At 50.4% G+C, this 16,798-nt stretch overlaps 1 protein-coding gene across 7 annotated transcripts in view; it reads right to left on the bottom strand.

Annotated features, from left to right (window-relative positions):
- The window catches only part of MBP (myelin basic protein), a 102,792-nt gene extending 90,853 nt beyond the window's left edge, over positions 1-11,939 (bottom strand). For 5 of the 7 annotated variants that reach the window (XR_011233587.1, XM_069468332.1, XM_069468340.1 and 2 more), the window contains exon 1: positions 9,595-9,819. The gene's annotated coding sequence lies outside the window, so the exon portion shown is untranslated. Of the gene's footprint in view, positions 1-9,594; positions 9,820-10,242 lie in introns of those variants that run through there. The other 2 variants (XM_069468333.1, XM_069468337.1) reach the window with 2 other exon arrangements.
- Positions 11,940-16,798: the final 4,859 nt, after the last annotated feature.

The following is a 16,798-nucleotide window of genomic DNA, read 5'->3' as shown; positions in this document are numbered from 1 at the left end:
TGTCCGGGTTGTGTGAGCGGCTAACAGCGGATTCTTTGACATGGGGGCTGAGTCTGAGATGAGAATGACGAAAATTCATTTGAGTGTCTGCTAGGTGCCCCGTGCCCGGGCTCACAGCCAATGGCAGGGCAGAGGGCTGGATCCCAACACACATGCACACCACACGCACACGCACACAGCACACCACATGCAGCACGCACACACGCAGATTCATATACCACACACACACCCATCCCACACACCTCACACACATCACATACAACACGCACACACATATACACCACACACTCATGCACACACAACATACAAACATACCACACACCACGTGCATCACACACATGCACACACACTCTCACATATCACACACACCCCACGCACACACACACTGTGGGGTTAGGCGGGAGGACTCGGCCCTGAGCACCGGCATTGAGCTCCGCCCGCTGCAGCCTCACACCAGAGCTGAGCTGGGGCCGGGAGGCTGAAGGCCGCTCTAGGCGCAGGTTCCTCCTGAACAAAGGACGCCCCAAGAGGAAGTGCCAGTTAGCCCCACCCCAGCCCCAGGGCTGAGCTGAGGGAACAGGCCTGGCACAGAAGTTGGGGTGCCGGCGAGGAAGGGAGGCAGAGAAAGTCACCTCCACCTGCACTGCAGAGGAGCACCGCCTCCCCCCACCCCGGCTGGAAAGCTCAGCCACAGATGCCGAGGGGACCGAGGGGACCGGAGGAGCAGGCACCGCACAGACACCCTGCAGCGGCCGGGGCAGCCCCAGACCCACGCTGTGCCCACAGCCACCAAGTGTAGGCCCCTCCAGGGCACGAGGAAGGCCTGTGGTTCCGGAAGAGCACCTCTGTGCTCAGCACACCCATCCCTCATCCCCCAGGCCTTGGGCAGACCGTGTGGCAACATTCACCCACAGCTCCGGGGCAGGGTTCCAAAGTCCCAGTGCAGAGAACACACCCTCCTGCAAGCTCCGCCCGCTGCTGGGAACACAGACCCGTCTGAAACCAGGTCAGTCCCCACAGCAGCTGGTGCAGCGGTGGCCTGCGGTGCCATGTGACTGCAGACATGCTGTCCACACTGGAGAGGCCCTGGGCGCTTTCTGTCTTTCCTTCTTCCTCCTGGAGGCCCCGTGGGCACTTGGCCTGAGCCTGGCCTGCTTCGAGGAATGGGCGAACACCCTCTGCCTCCCTCCCTCTCTGCCCATGTTTATCCTGGGCTTTCTCTGGGTCTCCACAGCACTACGAAATGTACGTAATCAGGCACAAAATCCATCACATCAGCACGGTGCAGAAAACTTCAAAGAGCATGACTAGACGGTTAATCTAAGGAGAGGATGGGGACATGTGGGGATTTGGAGGACCAGAATCACTGCCCTTTGGAGCTGCCCTGGGTGTCGTGGTGACTAAGAGCAGCTCCACCGAGAGGCCAAGAACAGATCCCTGCAGGTAGAACCAAGAGTCAGTTTCCAAACTCCTTTTCTACATGTGCTGTGCAAAGAAGTGAAGTTATCTCTGAGACGACTGCGTCACGGTCACCTGCACAAAAATACCCGCTGGGACCCTTCCACCTGCACAAGCAGATGTTGCTGTTCTGTTTCTGTTTTAGAGATGCTGAGACATTCTGTCCAGGTTTCAATCTATTGTCACATTGAAACTTACTGAAGTTCAATCAGCACACTTCAGTGCTGCTGATCTCTCTCCCTCTCTGATCTACTTAATTTATTTATTCAGTATTGGGACTATTATCTAATGAGGCTTCAAATATGACATTTCACATTCACCTAAGCATGCATGTTCGGGAAGGTTGCTTGCCAGGTTTATACACTTCGATGTTCTACCTCCCTTCATGTAGCAATTTTCAACCCCTCGTCTGAGATGAATAAGGTTAGCTTTTAATATCTGGTTTAAATCCTTGTCTCTTCAAAAATAAGTCTTGACATAAAAAATAATGATGGAGTAAAAGAATCATCATCTCCCTTTTAAAATCCCAACACCTTTCATACAGCAATAGAAAATGATATATTGGAGCCGAGCATGCATTTTGCCTGCTTCTGAAATATAATCTGTCCTCTTCACGATTCCAGGAAGATAACTGTAGCTGGCACTTACACTTCATCAATCTTGGTCTCAAGGTATCCCAAGATTATTACATGTTCAGACATCATAAAGAACCACAATAAAAATAACCAAAACACACTCTTCCCCCACATACACACACACACAGAGAAACCTATCTCCTAAAAGATCTGAGAATCACGTTTGCTTATTTTATTAAATTACTGATCTAATTTATCTGTTCTTTTAAGCTGAATAAATAAGCTGAATCAATCCTGCCCCAGTTCCTTAGCTGGCTGCTGTTGGTGGAAAGCAGATTTAGACCCAACTTCTGTAAAATTCAGGCTGTTTTGATGCAACAATTGGGCAATGACAATTAGAATTAGCAAAGTCCACGTGTCTGTTTATGCCACAAATATTAGGACTATGCACGATGGTACGTATTAGGGCAACTATACCACATTCGAACAGTTTTCCAGAACATATGTAATCTGTAAACAGAATGCTACCAACACCGGAGGAGAGGGCCGTCCCTTGTGAAGGCTGCGCAGGACAGGAGACAGCAAGAAACAAGGTAAGAAAGCAGCTCCAGAAAGGAGCCATCTACACCGATAATGAGCTGGGAATTCCAGGAAGAGTCCTGAGCAGATCCGGACAGGACCTGGGAGATGGGCAGGGAGCTGGTGGCGTGGGGGCCAGGTGGAAAGTGAACCGTGGCACAGCACGGGACAAACGTCACAGTGTATCGTCCTCTCCTAGGTGCAATCTCCTGCGTCAGGGATTCTGCGGCATGTTGCCTGCACGTATTCCAGGGCCCTGAGCAAATACTTTGCCTTGGAAAACTTATTTGTGGACTTCTCAGTTCCGTAATGAAACGATAAGCACTTTTAAGGACAGGAATGATGTCTATTTTCTCTTGCTGTGCCCCAAAATGTATAGCAGAGAACTTTGCACAAAGTAGACGCCCGAGGAATCTTTTAAAAGTACTCATGCGCTGGCTCTACGTGGGAAGCCTGCAACGTGGCTCTGTAATTTCGGCTTTGATAGCACGTTTAGCAAACATGTTAGGTTGCCACTATGCAAGAAACCAGATGAGGAACATGAGTGACCGTAAACATTCCTCAGCAGACACAGTAGCACTCACAGGCAGGAAATAAAATGTTACTCTCTAAATGCAAAGCAAGTATCAAAAGTGCATGATACAAATAAAAATATATTGTCAAAGTAAAAACTTTATTTTAATTAATGGGTCATTCTCTCTAATGCAAATTTGGTTTATCAGTGGAAAGTAAAGAATTTCCTGATCGTATTAAAGCACGTTTGTGAGCCTCTGTGTGGTTACCACGAGCTGTGGAAACCAGACACAAGCGGCCACTCGCTACCTGTTTCCTTCCTTCACTTGGAGCAGCCGTCCTGAGTTTACTAGGAGCTCATTACAATACAGGTTCCTGGGCCCAACCCCCAAGACTGTGGTGTGGCCTGCCGGAGGCGGGGCCCAGGGCCCTGCATTGACATGAACTCCCAGTGAAACTTGTGCAGGGGGCTGCAGACCCCCCATGAGAAACACAGGAGCCAGCTTGCCCCTCCCCGGTGAGAAGGCAGGACAGCCAGGGCCTGCTGGCCACCTGCAGGTGCTTTGCCGGGGAGGTGGGTACCCAGCCACCAGGCCTGTTCCATCCCTGCTAGGAATTCACACTGACCCAGGCAGGTTCTGTTTCGTTTTCTGAGTGTGCTGACCTCTCGGGATTTAGGGTTCCTGATCAGACTCCGTGTGAGAAACAGTCCGTCTGAGTGGGAGTGTTTCCCTCCCTCTGTGCGGCTGGCGGTCAGCCTGGACCTGGCCTAGTGGCCCTGCCTGCTGTCCGGGGAGGAGTTTCCCCAAGCGCCGTCCCTCCCCGGCACGGGGCTCTCGCTCCTGCCTGCAGGGCAGCAGGGCAGGCGCTCCTACCTGGAGGGTGGACAGGGCTCTCCGGGAAGATCCCTTGTCACCGGACACCCCAACAGGCGGGGCTGTGACCCTGCAGTGCTGCTGTCCCACAGTGGACAAGGCCATCGAGCAATGCCAGGTGGACACACAGCCCCTGCACTGACACTCACCATTCCTTTGCAAGTACTTTAAGGCTCATCACCCTCTTTGACAAAAATCCACCCTGAGACACTTCAGCTCTGTCTGCCGTGAGCTCCACCCTCGGTCGGCCGCGAGCCCGAGGCCAGCCATCCACACTCTGCCCGCCGTGCCTGGCAGGCAGCGGCCCCCACCGGCGGGCGAGGCGGGTCGGCCTGGGCGGAGCGGACGGTGCTCGAGCTGCGAAGGAGTCAGCGTTTCCCGGCCGGCGGTCAGGGTTGAACGTGGACCACTGACCAAAATAGAAGCTCAGATATAAATGAAATCAAGTTCAACTCTACTTTCAAAGGGAAAGTCAATGCCGGTCGCTGGTTTCTAGAGAGCTTTAAAACTGTGAGATAAAAACCAAATCCAAGCCTCAGTTACAACATGAGTCAAACCTGATGTGCTATTAAAGCTAGTTCATTTAATAAAACTTCCTGAATTGTTATTTCAACTATTTTTGAATTTTACAACTTATAATTCATACCACGGAGAAGGATTTCATCCTCAAGAAAAATAACCACGAGGCCCCAGAAACCGGTTTCCTGGAGGGAGGGGGGGCTCCAGGCCTGAGAGGCTGTGGAGTGGGGGAGGGTGGGGGTCTCTGTCACGCTGCCGGCGCTCACGCCTTGTCACAGTCAGTGCCACGTCCGCCGTGTGCGTCCCATCACATCAAAAGAAATGACTCTATGTTCATGCACTTGAAAATGTTGAATGTGTTCATAGCCACGTCTTTCCTTTAAAAACAAGCTGTCCTGTTGCTTTATTTGATTTTTTTCCTGAAGAATTATCTTGTTTCATTGATTTTTCTCTACTGTTTTCCTATTTTCAATTTCATTGATTTCTGCTCTTTTTGTTTTCTTCTTTCTGCTTCCTTTGGATAGATTTAATTATTCGTTTTTACTCTTGAGTTGGAATTTAGATTGCTGATTAGAGACCTTTCCGCTTTTCTACCCTGAGAGCGTTTAGCTCTCTGAATTCCCCCCCAGCTCTGCTTAGCTGTGCCCACAGTCTGATTTGTCAACGTTTTGCTTCTAAAAGAAGGAAACTGACCAATTCCCATGAGCAGGATCCTGGAGTGGGGGGTGAGGTGGGGGTGTCTCCCAGGCCCCCTTTCTCCAGCTCCCCGAGTCCTGCCTGCCCCACCCCTGCCTCCAGGCCCTTCTCTCTCTCTTGTGTTACTTGCCTGTTTGTAAATTTTGTATATAAGTCTCTAATATACGACTGAATAAGTAATTTGGTTAATCACTTACAGTGAATAAAACTTCATTTTCCTTTTGTCTCTTGGAAAATTGGTGAGCTGAATGTTAATCTTGTCACTCTTAAAGAGAGTGAGTTCATATAAAAATAAATCAGCTAAAGTATTGTTTTTGGTCACCTCCACATGTTTGACCCCCCTTTCCTGGGACACCCCTGGAAGTGGGATGGGGACATGGGGACGAGGACAGGGGGCGTGGATGCGGGGGTATGGACATGGTACGTGGACATGTGCTTACCATACAACTCAGCAGCTGCTCTCTGGGCATTTATTCCAGAGAAAAAAATGCCAGTCTCAAAAGTTACCGATTGTATGGCTCCATTTCTATAGCATTCTTGAAAAGATGGAACTGTAGAAAACGGGGAGCAGATGAGTGGTTGCCAGACTTTGGGGAGGGGAGAGGGGCAGCTGGCTGGGCCATGAAGGGTGGCATGAGGCTCCTGTGATGAGACTGTCCTGTACCTTCATGTGCTGGTGGTCACACAACTCTACACAGGTGATAAAATTACACGGAACTAAACACACACACATTTGAAACGAGTGCATGTAAACTGGGGAACTCTGCAATCTGAACGAGGCCGGTGGACTGTATCCGGGCTCACTTCCCGGTTGCCAGGTCACACCACGGTTTTGTACGATGCTATCGCTGGGGCAACTAGGTGAAGGGCATATGAGACCTCTGTGTGCTAGTTCTTGCAATTGCATGTGAATATACGATTATCTCAAAACAAAATTTTAAAAGATTACTTCAGGGAGCAGCCATTGTGTGTGTCCTGTACACACAGAGCGGCTGTCCCAGGAGGACAGAGGTGGAAGTGAAACTGTCTCAGGGTGCGTCCATCTTCAGCTCTTCTAGAAGATTCTCCGCTCCTGTTTACAGTCCTACTGGCAATAATGTGAGCTCTCGTTTCTCTCTGCCTTCTCCAGTATTTGCTATAGTCAGAATTTAAATTTCTTACCAGCGTGGTGACTGCGGCAAAGTATCTTATTGCTGTTTTAATTTTTAATTCCCTCATTACCAATGGGTTAAAGTTCGTTTCATATTTTATTAGTCCACCTGGGTTTTCTCTCTAGACTATAGAGCCTGTTCAGTCTCGTATTTTACTCTCGAGTGGCTTGTTCTACATCACTGAATTTGGGAACTTTGGAGCTATCCCAGATGCCAACCTCACATAAGCCTGTTTATCCACTTTGACGTCCACCTGTTTTTCATGGCAGTGCCGCAGACCTACCCAGTGTTGTTCGCGGAGTCCAGAACCAAAGAACATTCAGATCTACATTTTTGCATTTTAACAATTATTGAGTCTGGGACATTTTCAGTAGGTTTGGAACATGCGCCTGAGGTTTTCACTGGGCACAGCTTGAAGAGGCTCCACCTGTGGGCCGCAGCTCCCGTGCCCGCCTGAGCGATCCAGCCGCCCTTCTGGCCGGCCTGCCTCGGGACATCTGCCTTTCCTCAGTAAACCCCTGACATGCATCTCCCACTGGTTCTGCTTCTCTGGTGGAAGCCTGCACACTACAGATTTACAGAGATTCAAAATCTGCTCAGGAGAACGTTCCAGCTGCTCATCTGGCAACACTCCCGCCTGGCAGGCGCCAGGGCTCCCATACGGCTGCTCTCCCTTGAGGGACGGCTCTGGGGGCTTCTTCAGGGGCTTCAGCGGACCAATAGAAGTGCCTAATGACTATGTATTTAAAATCATACGAAGAGTAATTAGAATAGTCTTTCCTTCTTTATTGACAACTAAGAAAGTTAAGGACAGGATGATAAAAGCAAAGGCAGACGACAGTGCCCTTAGGGTTGTGTCATTCTGAAAAGGAAGCACATTTTCTGGGCATCTCCCTCAAACTTCAGCCACTGACAGCTATGGGTGCAGACCACTCGCTCACGGTGGAATTGAAAATGAAAGAGAAGTGAAGGGCACCTTTGCACGGTGTCCTGTCCAGCAAGGCCACGCCAGGCAGCAAGCGGGAGCTGGTGGCAGGCGCCCAGACTGAATCCTGCCTCTTCCCGGTTGTGTGCCCTTGGGGTGACTTAACCTCTTGGGGCCTTGTTTCCTCATCAGTAAAAAATGAGGCTATTAATAGGACAGTGACATCAAATGAGAACATCCCGGGCAGTTATGATACTATGTGAGGTGACAAATGGCTCTGAGGAGAGAGCCTGGCCGTTTGCAAGTGGTCAGTAAATGCCTCCTGGTAATAGAAAAGGCATGGAGGCAGCTATAACCTCAAGTGTGTCCTATTTTTAAGGAATGTAGAGAGAAACTAAAAGTCAAACAAAATAAGCTTCAATTAACATTTACAAATCAGGCGAAACTAGAAAGATTGGTCTGTTCTTTCTCAGTGGTCAGTGGGGACCCCAATCCACGCACAGCCACCACCAGCAGCGGGGGCTGTAAACGCTGATCGCCACTGTCACCGCAGCCACACACCAGATCTCAGTCTCTCATCTCACACTTCCTTATCTTTCAGCAGAATTGTGGTTCTTTAGAAGGATTTTCAAAGCACATTTAAACCAAACAGCTTTTGTTTAGCCCTGAGTTAACAGAGGCAGTCAGTTCAGAACAGTTAAATCCTTGGGAGTCTCGGTACCAACATTCACAATAATCTTTAACAGGATTCTTTCTCCTCAGGTTTCTGTTTATTCCACTTGAAAAAAACAATCTGCTGCCGTGCACTTTCCCTTGGCCGTAGACACACGCACTGCCGGGCCGGGGCCTCCTTACAGTCCTGGCCCCTCACCCACTAAGGGCAGCTCTGCTCCAGGCAGATGTGGGGCATCAGCACCTGGCCCCAACCTCCCAGGAGGCCCCTCATCACTGGGAGTGGCTGCAGGAAGCTCTCGTGCAGGGTCATGCCTGATTCAGGACGGTCCCCTGACTGTCCTGTAAAGTATCTCCCTGACCTTGGCGAGAAAAATGTCCAGCGCACACAGGTCTTGGATGGGATGCCCCCTAAAGTTTCCTGCCTCTGAAAACCTCTCTTTCTACTCCGGAGTCCTGTGGCCAGACAGGCAGAGTCTCCCTGAACACAGTCTACCTCCCTCCTAGCACATCCCAGCAAGCCCAGCACCTGTCACCCACTGGATACACCAAACATGTGTTGCTGATTCCCACGTTGCTGCAATTAGAAAACAGAACAAGGAGCCAGAATGCCTCTTTCCTGCCAGAGCTCACTCCGATCCCCAAGAAACTGGAACCTTTCCCCAAACCTCTCTCCACCCTCCAAAACAGGGGGCTACAGTAGAGGCTGAAAGAAGCGAGGAACTGCCACGAGGACTCCAGAAGACATAGAGTGACAGCAACAGTCACGCAAGCCGACTTGGTGGGAGAGGGGGGGGTCACAGAAACCGGCGCATCCGGCCCAGGACGGGAGTCGCCCAGGAGGTGCCCGGGGGGCAGACCCGAGCAATGCGGGCCACAGCGCGCGGCACGGGCACCGCGGCAGGCAGATGGCCGCAGGTGGGCTCAGGTGGGCTGCCTGCGAGCCCGGCAGAGGAACAGCAGACAGGCCCCGTAAAGGCGGAAGCCCGGACAAAGTCGTCGTAGCCGCCCTTGTTGCTCAAAAGGAAACTGCTTCGCCCTGGGGGAGGGGCGGGGCGCGATCATGCACTTGGCCCCAGGTGTGTAATTAGGAGGCTCTCTAAGCTGGACGGATCCCCCTCCCCGCCCGCCCTTAGGCTCCCACCAGCAGTCTCCGCGCCGGCCCAGCCGCGAGCGACCTCTGTTGACCGGTGTCTCTTCCCACCTCTAAACTTTCCCCCACCCCCACGGCCGGGCGCTCTTTAAGCGACCGGGGCCGCCAGGTTTGGCCCGAGGCCATCCCTGGAAACCTGACAGGTTCCAGTCCCCGCCGCTGTAGGCCTGCGTCTACACCCGCGCCCACCCTCTCGCGGGTAGGATCTGGGTAGGGACGTAGTGTCAGGTCCGGGAGGCCACTGGGCTGCCACCTGCCCGGCCACCTGCGCCGGTGACCAGGTGAGCCCCGTCCGTTCCCGGCCAGGAAAGGGACCCGGAGTTCGGCCGCGGGGGCCGCGCCTATCCCCAGCCGTGCTCCAGTTCCCCGCTCCCCGCCCCGAGCCATCCCGCCCAGGTCTCTGCGGTCCCCGGCTCAGAGGGGCGCGGAGACAAAGGCGCCAGAGCCGCCCCTCCCGTCCCCGGCGACGATCACCCACCGGTGCTGTGCTCGCTGCTCCGAGGCCGAGGGGCAACGCGGGGTCCCAGGCCGTGTTCTCACGCCCGGGCCCGGGAAGCTGGTCCCTGCGCCAAACGCGGGCAGCGCAGGGGCTCTGTGCCGCCGGCGCCGCCTTCCGGGGTCGGGAAACTGGGGCCGCCAGGGCCGGAGGCTCGTCCTCGCTGGAGCGCGGCGGTGGTGACTGACGGCGCGGCTCCGAGGGACGGGCGCGCACCCCGCTTTCCCGCCCCGCCTCCCGGGCCGCCGGCCAGCCAGGTAAACACCGCTGGCTGCAGGCAGCCCGCCCCACCTGGGCGTCCGCCCCGCGCCGCACGCACGGGAGCCGGAGGACCTAGGGGCGGCTCTGCCCACGTGGATCGGGGGACCCGCGGGGACCCGCGCGCACGGTCAGCCCTCGGGGGTGGGGCCGAAGCTTCGCCCGCTGCGGAACTGGGATCTAAGTTGCTGCTTGTGGAACCTTCCCTCGTGGCTTGGCCTCTGAACCTGCCCCGACCAGGCCCTCGGCCTAACCGGAGGGATCCGAGACAGCGTCTCCTCCAGGCCCGTGGCACAGCACGCGACTGAGGCCCACCCACACGCGACCGGTCCGGATGCACACCGCCCCCTCCGGCTTCATGCCTGTCCTCACCCGTCTCTGGCGGTCCGGCAGACGAACCTGGGACAGGTCAGTGTCTGAGTGCGGAGGGTCCAACTCCAGGCCGGTCCTCCCGAGGTCCCGGCCTCCTCTTCCCGGACCAGAAGTAGGATCCAAAGTCCTGCGAACAGGTGCTGGCTGCAGAGCCGAGCGCTCACGTGCTCAGGAGGGAGGCCTGTGGGAAGGCGCTGCGGCCGCTGAAGAAATGAAGCCACCTGGCCGCAGGGAAGCACCTGCGGGCTGCGCTGTCCTCTGGATCACGCACAGGGCTGGCGGGGAGACGGGTCTGGACTCCGGGCCTTCTCCTGCTGCGGGAAGAGTAGGAGGTCGGGGAGACATGCCGAAGGGGATCCTGGTGTTCTTGTGGACCTAAGTCCCCAGTCAGGAATGGGTCTGATGAGACAGGAGACAGGGCACCCACACGACGTCAGAGGGAAGATGCAGTCCGCTCCTGCCCCTGGGCCACCCGCAGCGCGGGTTCCAGGCTGCCTGCCCAAACCGGCCTCCCGCAGAGACCCCCAGGATTCACCAATTGAGTTCAAGTGCTGGTAATTCAAAGGCAAATATTTCCGGAATAATATAAAAGCGCTTAATCTAGTCTTTTCCTCAGAAGAGACTGTCGGGAGCAGAGAACATGAGGGCTCTGGGAACCAGAGGTTGGGGGTTAGGAGGGGTAGATAGAGGGGTGCCCAGTGTGCCAGGGATAAAGTTTCCCCCCTGACTTGACACCTACCTTAGGTCCGAGATAAACAGGGCGGGTGTGAGGGAGCTGGGCTAACACTCAGGTGCCAGGCAGTGACGCCTGGCCAGGGGTGCCCCCTGGTTCCCAGACTCAAGTTGCTCTTAAAGCTCTGGGAAGCCAGACAACCAGGCCCCATTTCGAATGCCCATTTCAGCATCAGAAACAGCTTCTCCCCCAGAATGTCTCCCTGCTTCATCTTGGGGTGACTTCACACAGAGGGGACACGTGCCTGCCCTGCCAAGGCAGTGCCGCTGGGCTTTGGGAAGTCACTCCAGCACACTGACGACAGCGGCACGTGTCATTCCGCTTTATTCTACTTCTGCTAGATTTTCAGTGGTTTGCTGAAACATTACATTTGCCAGGAGTCACCTCCATAAATGTCAGGCTGGACAAGCTCCAGTTAAGTCTTTTTAAAGTCTTTATAAAATTGCACCACGAGTGTTTTGTTGGGGATAGAATGCCTGTGCAGTTTGGTAGCCAGTTTTAAAAATTCATGAACACTTCAGAGAAAACCTACATGAGTAATACTAGTTAATAAAACAGTAGATCAACATTTAATGGGTCCAGGCTTGGAGACCATCCCCTCCCTCCTGGTTAGGATGGGACCCAGGATCAAGGACAGCAGACAGAGGAGCAGAGGATGCTACCTTACCTTGGGGAGTCAAACTTTGACATAAGGATGTCCTTGCAGCCCTTAGCAAAATGACAGAGATCCGTCTTGCTAAATGAGATTGAAAGGTGTCTTTTTACAAGTAAATGATCAAAGCCTCATTGTGTCTTTGACATTTCTAAGAAAATCACGTTGCAGTTACCTTTGTCTGTCAGGGAAGCGGAAGGCAGGAATCTTGACCTGGTCAGTGTCTCATACTGCAGCAAATAGCAAAATGTTTTGTGCATGATGTACACTCAATAAATTTTTGTTGAGTTAAACTCCAAATTACCCAAGCTAAAGGGAGTCAATCTATATAATTTCCAATAGACTTCGGACTACATGCATTTTGAGTCTATCTGGCTTATCAAGAGATTTGTCCTTGTTATATTTGCCTAGAAAAGGATTCAACTTTATTTTCACCTCTTCTCTGTAATTAACAATTTGCTGGTGATAGTCGCATAGCAGATAATTCTCCTGTATGCGATCGGGGTTGATTGCCTCGCCACAAACTCCAGTTAGGAACCGGGGAGACTGCTACGTCCCTGAGTGCAAGAAAATTAGGTGAGTGAATTGAGAAAGTACAACATGAAAAAAAACCATTATTTGAACAGGGAACCATTTGGGGGCTATAAAACACAACTACACACACACGCGCACACACATACGCACACTCACAAAAGGCCTCTTGCCACTTCACCCCCGGATGAAACACCAAGAAAGAAAAGAAGAAAAGGAGATGTGTAGGACTCTGGTGATGTGGGGAAAAACAAAACATGTTTCATACATTTTCCTACCATCAATGTGTTGGTATTATATTTTCATAAACTTTTACAAGGCATAAACTATATATATATAATATTTTTCTTTAATTTTATTAATAAAAATAAAAGGACACAGCTATCCATAGAGATCAAAGTTACTCTCAATGAGCTGTAGAACTATACTGGCAAGTCTATGTTTTGGGGAAGAAACTGCATGCACTCAATGTGTAGTCACGCTGTGGTATTAGCCACCGACCGCTCTGCGGGCTGTTGGAATGTCTGTACTTTCCAGTGAGGTCCCAGCCTTGCACGGCGTGCTTTCCAATTAGCCTCTTAAATTCTTAGGGCTCATCCGTGTGCACACGTAGACACTTGAGAGGGAGCTAGTGCGGCAACTTTATTTTGTGCTGGCATTATCTCCAGTCCCACGTAGCCTTGCTCCCATGTGACTTAGTGGACACTGATGCTCTGGAGAAGTGGGGTCTCTGCTGCCTCCCCTTGACCGTGGGTGAACATTGGTGAACACTGGCCTCCACCAGCAGGGAAGGCTCTGGACGTCTGAGCCAGGACCGTAACAATAACAGGAACGGACACTTCTCTCTCTTGGGCCACTTGCTCTTGGAACCCGCTGCCGTGCTCTGAGGAGGTCCAGGCAGTCCCATGGGGCCACCACGTGCTCATGTCCTTGCCTACAGCCCAGGCTTGTGACAACCAGCATCAACCGCCAGCTGTGAGCATGAACAAGCGTCCAGAGGAGATTGCCTTCGAGTCACCCTGGCCTTCGAGTCTTGCAGGGGAGCTCCAGACAGCTGGTGGAGAAACGAGCCACCCACTCTGGGTGCTTGCAAGTTCCTAGCCTGTGGAATCTGGGAGCGTAATTAAACGGCTGCTGCTTTGGTCCATGAAATTGGGGACAGTGTGTTATGTGTCACGGGATGTGGAAGAGTTGGTTAGAGTGATAAGCGGAAGGATGGGCTCACAGAAACCTTGAGGGTAGATGCCACTGCCCACCCTTTAGTTATTATACCCCTTGTAAATAACACAGACTCCATTTCCAGAAGAAAAATATTTTATTACCTGACAATCTGATTGGTCAAGCATCTCATTCCTTCATTCACTCACTGATTCAAAATTATTTATTTAGATACTTTGTATTTAAAACTTTTGGCTAAATTGTGGAAGATAAATGAAACCCAGTAGTTTTTACTAAGGTGAACGCTCTGTTTGGCTCATAACTATGTTGCCTCCTAAAGTATCTGGTACTAACCGGTGCAAGTTGAAAGATGCCAGAATGTTGTCCAGTTATTGTGCACACCTTTATTACTGTTTCTGGGCTTGGACATTTGTGTATAACAGTTCTTATGGCAACCAAAAACATAAATTTCAGAGATTCATTTTGGTTAGGAAAATAGGATTTGCTTCTCTATTTGCAGAAAGATATATACCACAGGTTACTAAAATAAATGTATATTAACATACAGCTTCATTGAGCATGAATTATATTGTACAATCAGTGACTTTATCTCTATGGTAGCATCATGTACAGTCAGGTTTACACGAAGAAAAGCTACTCCAGGTTTTATTTTTGATGTTAGGTTCCCTGAGACACTTATCCCAGGTCTGACATTGCGATTCACCAAGGAGCGACATCCAACAGCCAGGAGGGTCTGTTTTGCTGCCCCTGCCCCTCAGCCTCCTCCGAGCCACAGTTCTCGCCATCCCCAGCAATGGCCTCACTGGCCACCCAGGGCTCCAGCCCCCACCCTGGGAATCGTCCTGGATCCTGTGCATTCCCATGTCTCTCACTTGTCAGCACGTCTTGTCACTCTGCCCCCAACTTCCTCCATCTCTGCGTCTCCGTCCCACCACTGCCCCAAGCCCCCTCGTGGCTCCACAGGCAGCTGTGGTGGCTGTCTCAGTACTCACCGTGGATGCATGACTTCTTAGTCCTAAATTGATCAAGCCACATCTGTCCCTTGCTGGAAATCCTGAAGTGCCTCCTGTGACCTTCAGAATAAATTCACACCCCTTCCCCTGCTCAACTCCCACCTTGGACCCCCAGTCCTCTCTCTGGTTCACACACTTGCCTCATCCTTTCTGCCTGGCCTGTTTGTGGTGAGCAACACACCCTCTCTGCAAGATCAGTCTCCTCCTCGAGCCGCCACAATCACCCATTATTCTAGTCACTGTGGCCTCCACCCAGAAACCCCCTGCTTGGTCACCCACAGAGTTTCTCTTTTGAAAGATAAAAAGGGTTCTGGAGGTGGATGTTGGTGATGGTTGCAGGAAAATGTGAATGTGCTTATGCCACTGAGCTGTACACCTAACAGTGGTTAAGATGATCAATTTTATGTTATGTGTATTTTATAATTTAAAAAAGTCCCCTCCCTCAGGCGATCTTCCCTGGACTCCCATTCTGAAGCAGCTGTGTCCGGGCTGTTTCACACCACTGTTGTAAGGCTCTGTCTTGCACTGATGATATGATCTGGAGTCTTCTTACTTACTTCCTGTATTCTAGTCCCCTAACCCTCCTACATTAGCATGTGAGCTCCACCTAGGGAGGGACCTTGTCCTTGCCCACTTCTGCTTCATCAAACCCTGACGCAGGCCGGCGCATAGTAGGTCTTCAGTATAGCACCTGAATGACAGTTGGGACCCATGCGATACAGTATGGCTCAGAGAAACACAGTTTGTCAGCTAAAAATAATTGCAAATGACTGTAATCTATCTTGATTTTTTCCCAGTATTTTTATTTTAATAGTTTTAGGTCTTACATTCAAGTCTTTAATCCATCATGAGATGATTTTGTGTGTGATGAGAGATAGAGGTCCACTTTCATTCTTTTGATGTGGCTATCCAATCTGACCCACACCATTTATTGAAAAGGGCGTCCTTTCCCCAATGTATGTTTTTGACAACTTTGTGAAAGATCGGTTGGCTGTAGATAATGTGGCTTTATTTCTGCATTCTCTGTTCCATTGATCTATGCATCTATTTTTACATCAGTACCATGCTGTTTTGGTTACTATAGCCTTGCAGTGCAATTTGAAGTCAGGTAATACGATTCTTTTAGCTTTGTCCTTTTTGCTTAGGATTGCTTTAGCTATTTGGGGTTTTTTTTTTTTTTTTCCATATGGATTTTAGAATTATTTTTTCTAATTCTGTGAAAAATGATATTGGTATTTTGATAGGGATTACATAGAATCTATAGGTTGTTTTGGGCAGTACAGACATTTTAACAATATTGATTCTTCTGATCCATGAGCATGGGATGTTTTCCATTTGTTGGCGTCATCTACAATTTCTTTCATCAGTGTTTTGTAGTTTTTCCTGTAGACGTCTTTCACCTCTTTGATTAAATATATTCCTAGGTATTTTTTTTTTCTTTTGCAGCTTTGGAAATGATATTGCCTTCACGATTTGGTTCTCAACTTGATCTTTATTGGTGTATAGAAATGCTACTGATTTTTCCACATTGAATTTTGTATCCTGAAACTTTACTGAATTCTGGACATTGGTCTAGGCAAAGAATTTATGACTAAGATTTAAAACTAAGTAACAAAAACAGACTTAAAAGTTTCTGCACAGCAAAATAAATAATCAACAAAGCGAACAGACAACCTGAAGAATGGAGAAAATATTTGCAAACTATGCATCTGACAGGGACTAATGTCCAGAATTTACAAGGAACTCAAACAACTCAAAAACAATAACAACAAAATAACCTTGTTAAAAAGCAGGCAAAGGGTTGGGTGAGGTGGCTCACACCTGTAATCCTAGCACTCTGGGAGGCCGAGGTAGGTGAATCATTTGAGCTCAGGAGTTTGAGACCAGCCTGAGCAAAGCGAGACTCTGTTTCTACTAAAAAAATACAAAGCAATTATCTGGACATTTAAAAATAGGTAGAAAAAATTAGCTGGGCATGGTGGCACATGCCTATAGTCCCAGCTACTTGGGAGGCTGAGGCAGAAGGATTGCTGGAGCCCAGGAGTTTGAGGTTGCCGTGAGCTAGGCTGACGCCACGGCACTGTAGCCTGGGCAACAGAGTAAGACTCTGTCAAAAAAAAAAAAAAAAAAAAAAAAAAAGCAGGCAAAGGACATGAACAGACATTTTTCAAAAGAAGACATACACATAGCCAACAAGCAGATGAAAAAATGCTCAACATCACAAATCATCAGAGAAATGTGAATTAAAACCACAAGGAGATACACCAGTCAGAATGGCTATTGAGACAAAAAAATAACAGATGTTGCAGAGGATGCGGAGAAAGGGAGTGACTATTGGTGGAAATGTAAGTTAATACAACCTCTGTAGAAAACAGTATGGAGATTTCTCAAAGAACGAAAAATAGAAGTGCCACTGGATCCAGCAATCCCACTACTGGGTATCTACCC

This window comes from Eulemur rufifrons, chromosome 5, assembly GCF_041146395.1.
Source record: "Eulemur rufifrons isolate Redbay chromosome 5, OSU_ERuf_1, whole genome shotgun sequence".
In the NCBI taxonomy this organism is placed as follows: domain Eukaryota; kingdom Metazoa; phylum Chordata; class Mammalia; order Primates; family Lemuridae; genus Eulemur; species Eulemur rufifrons.
The sequence above is the reverse complement of the archived record's forward strand: the minus strand, read 5'-3'. Positions and strand labels throughout refer to the sequence as shown.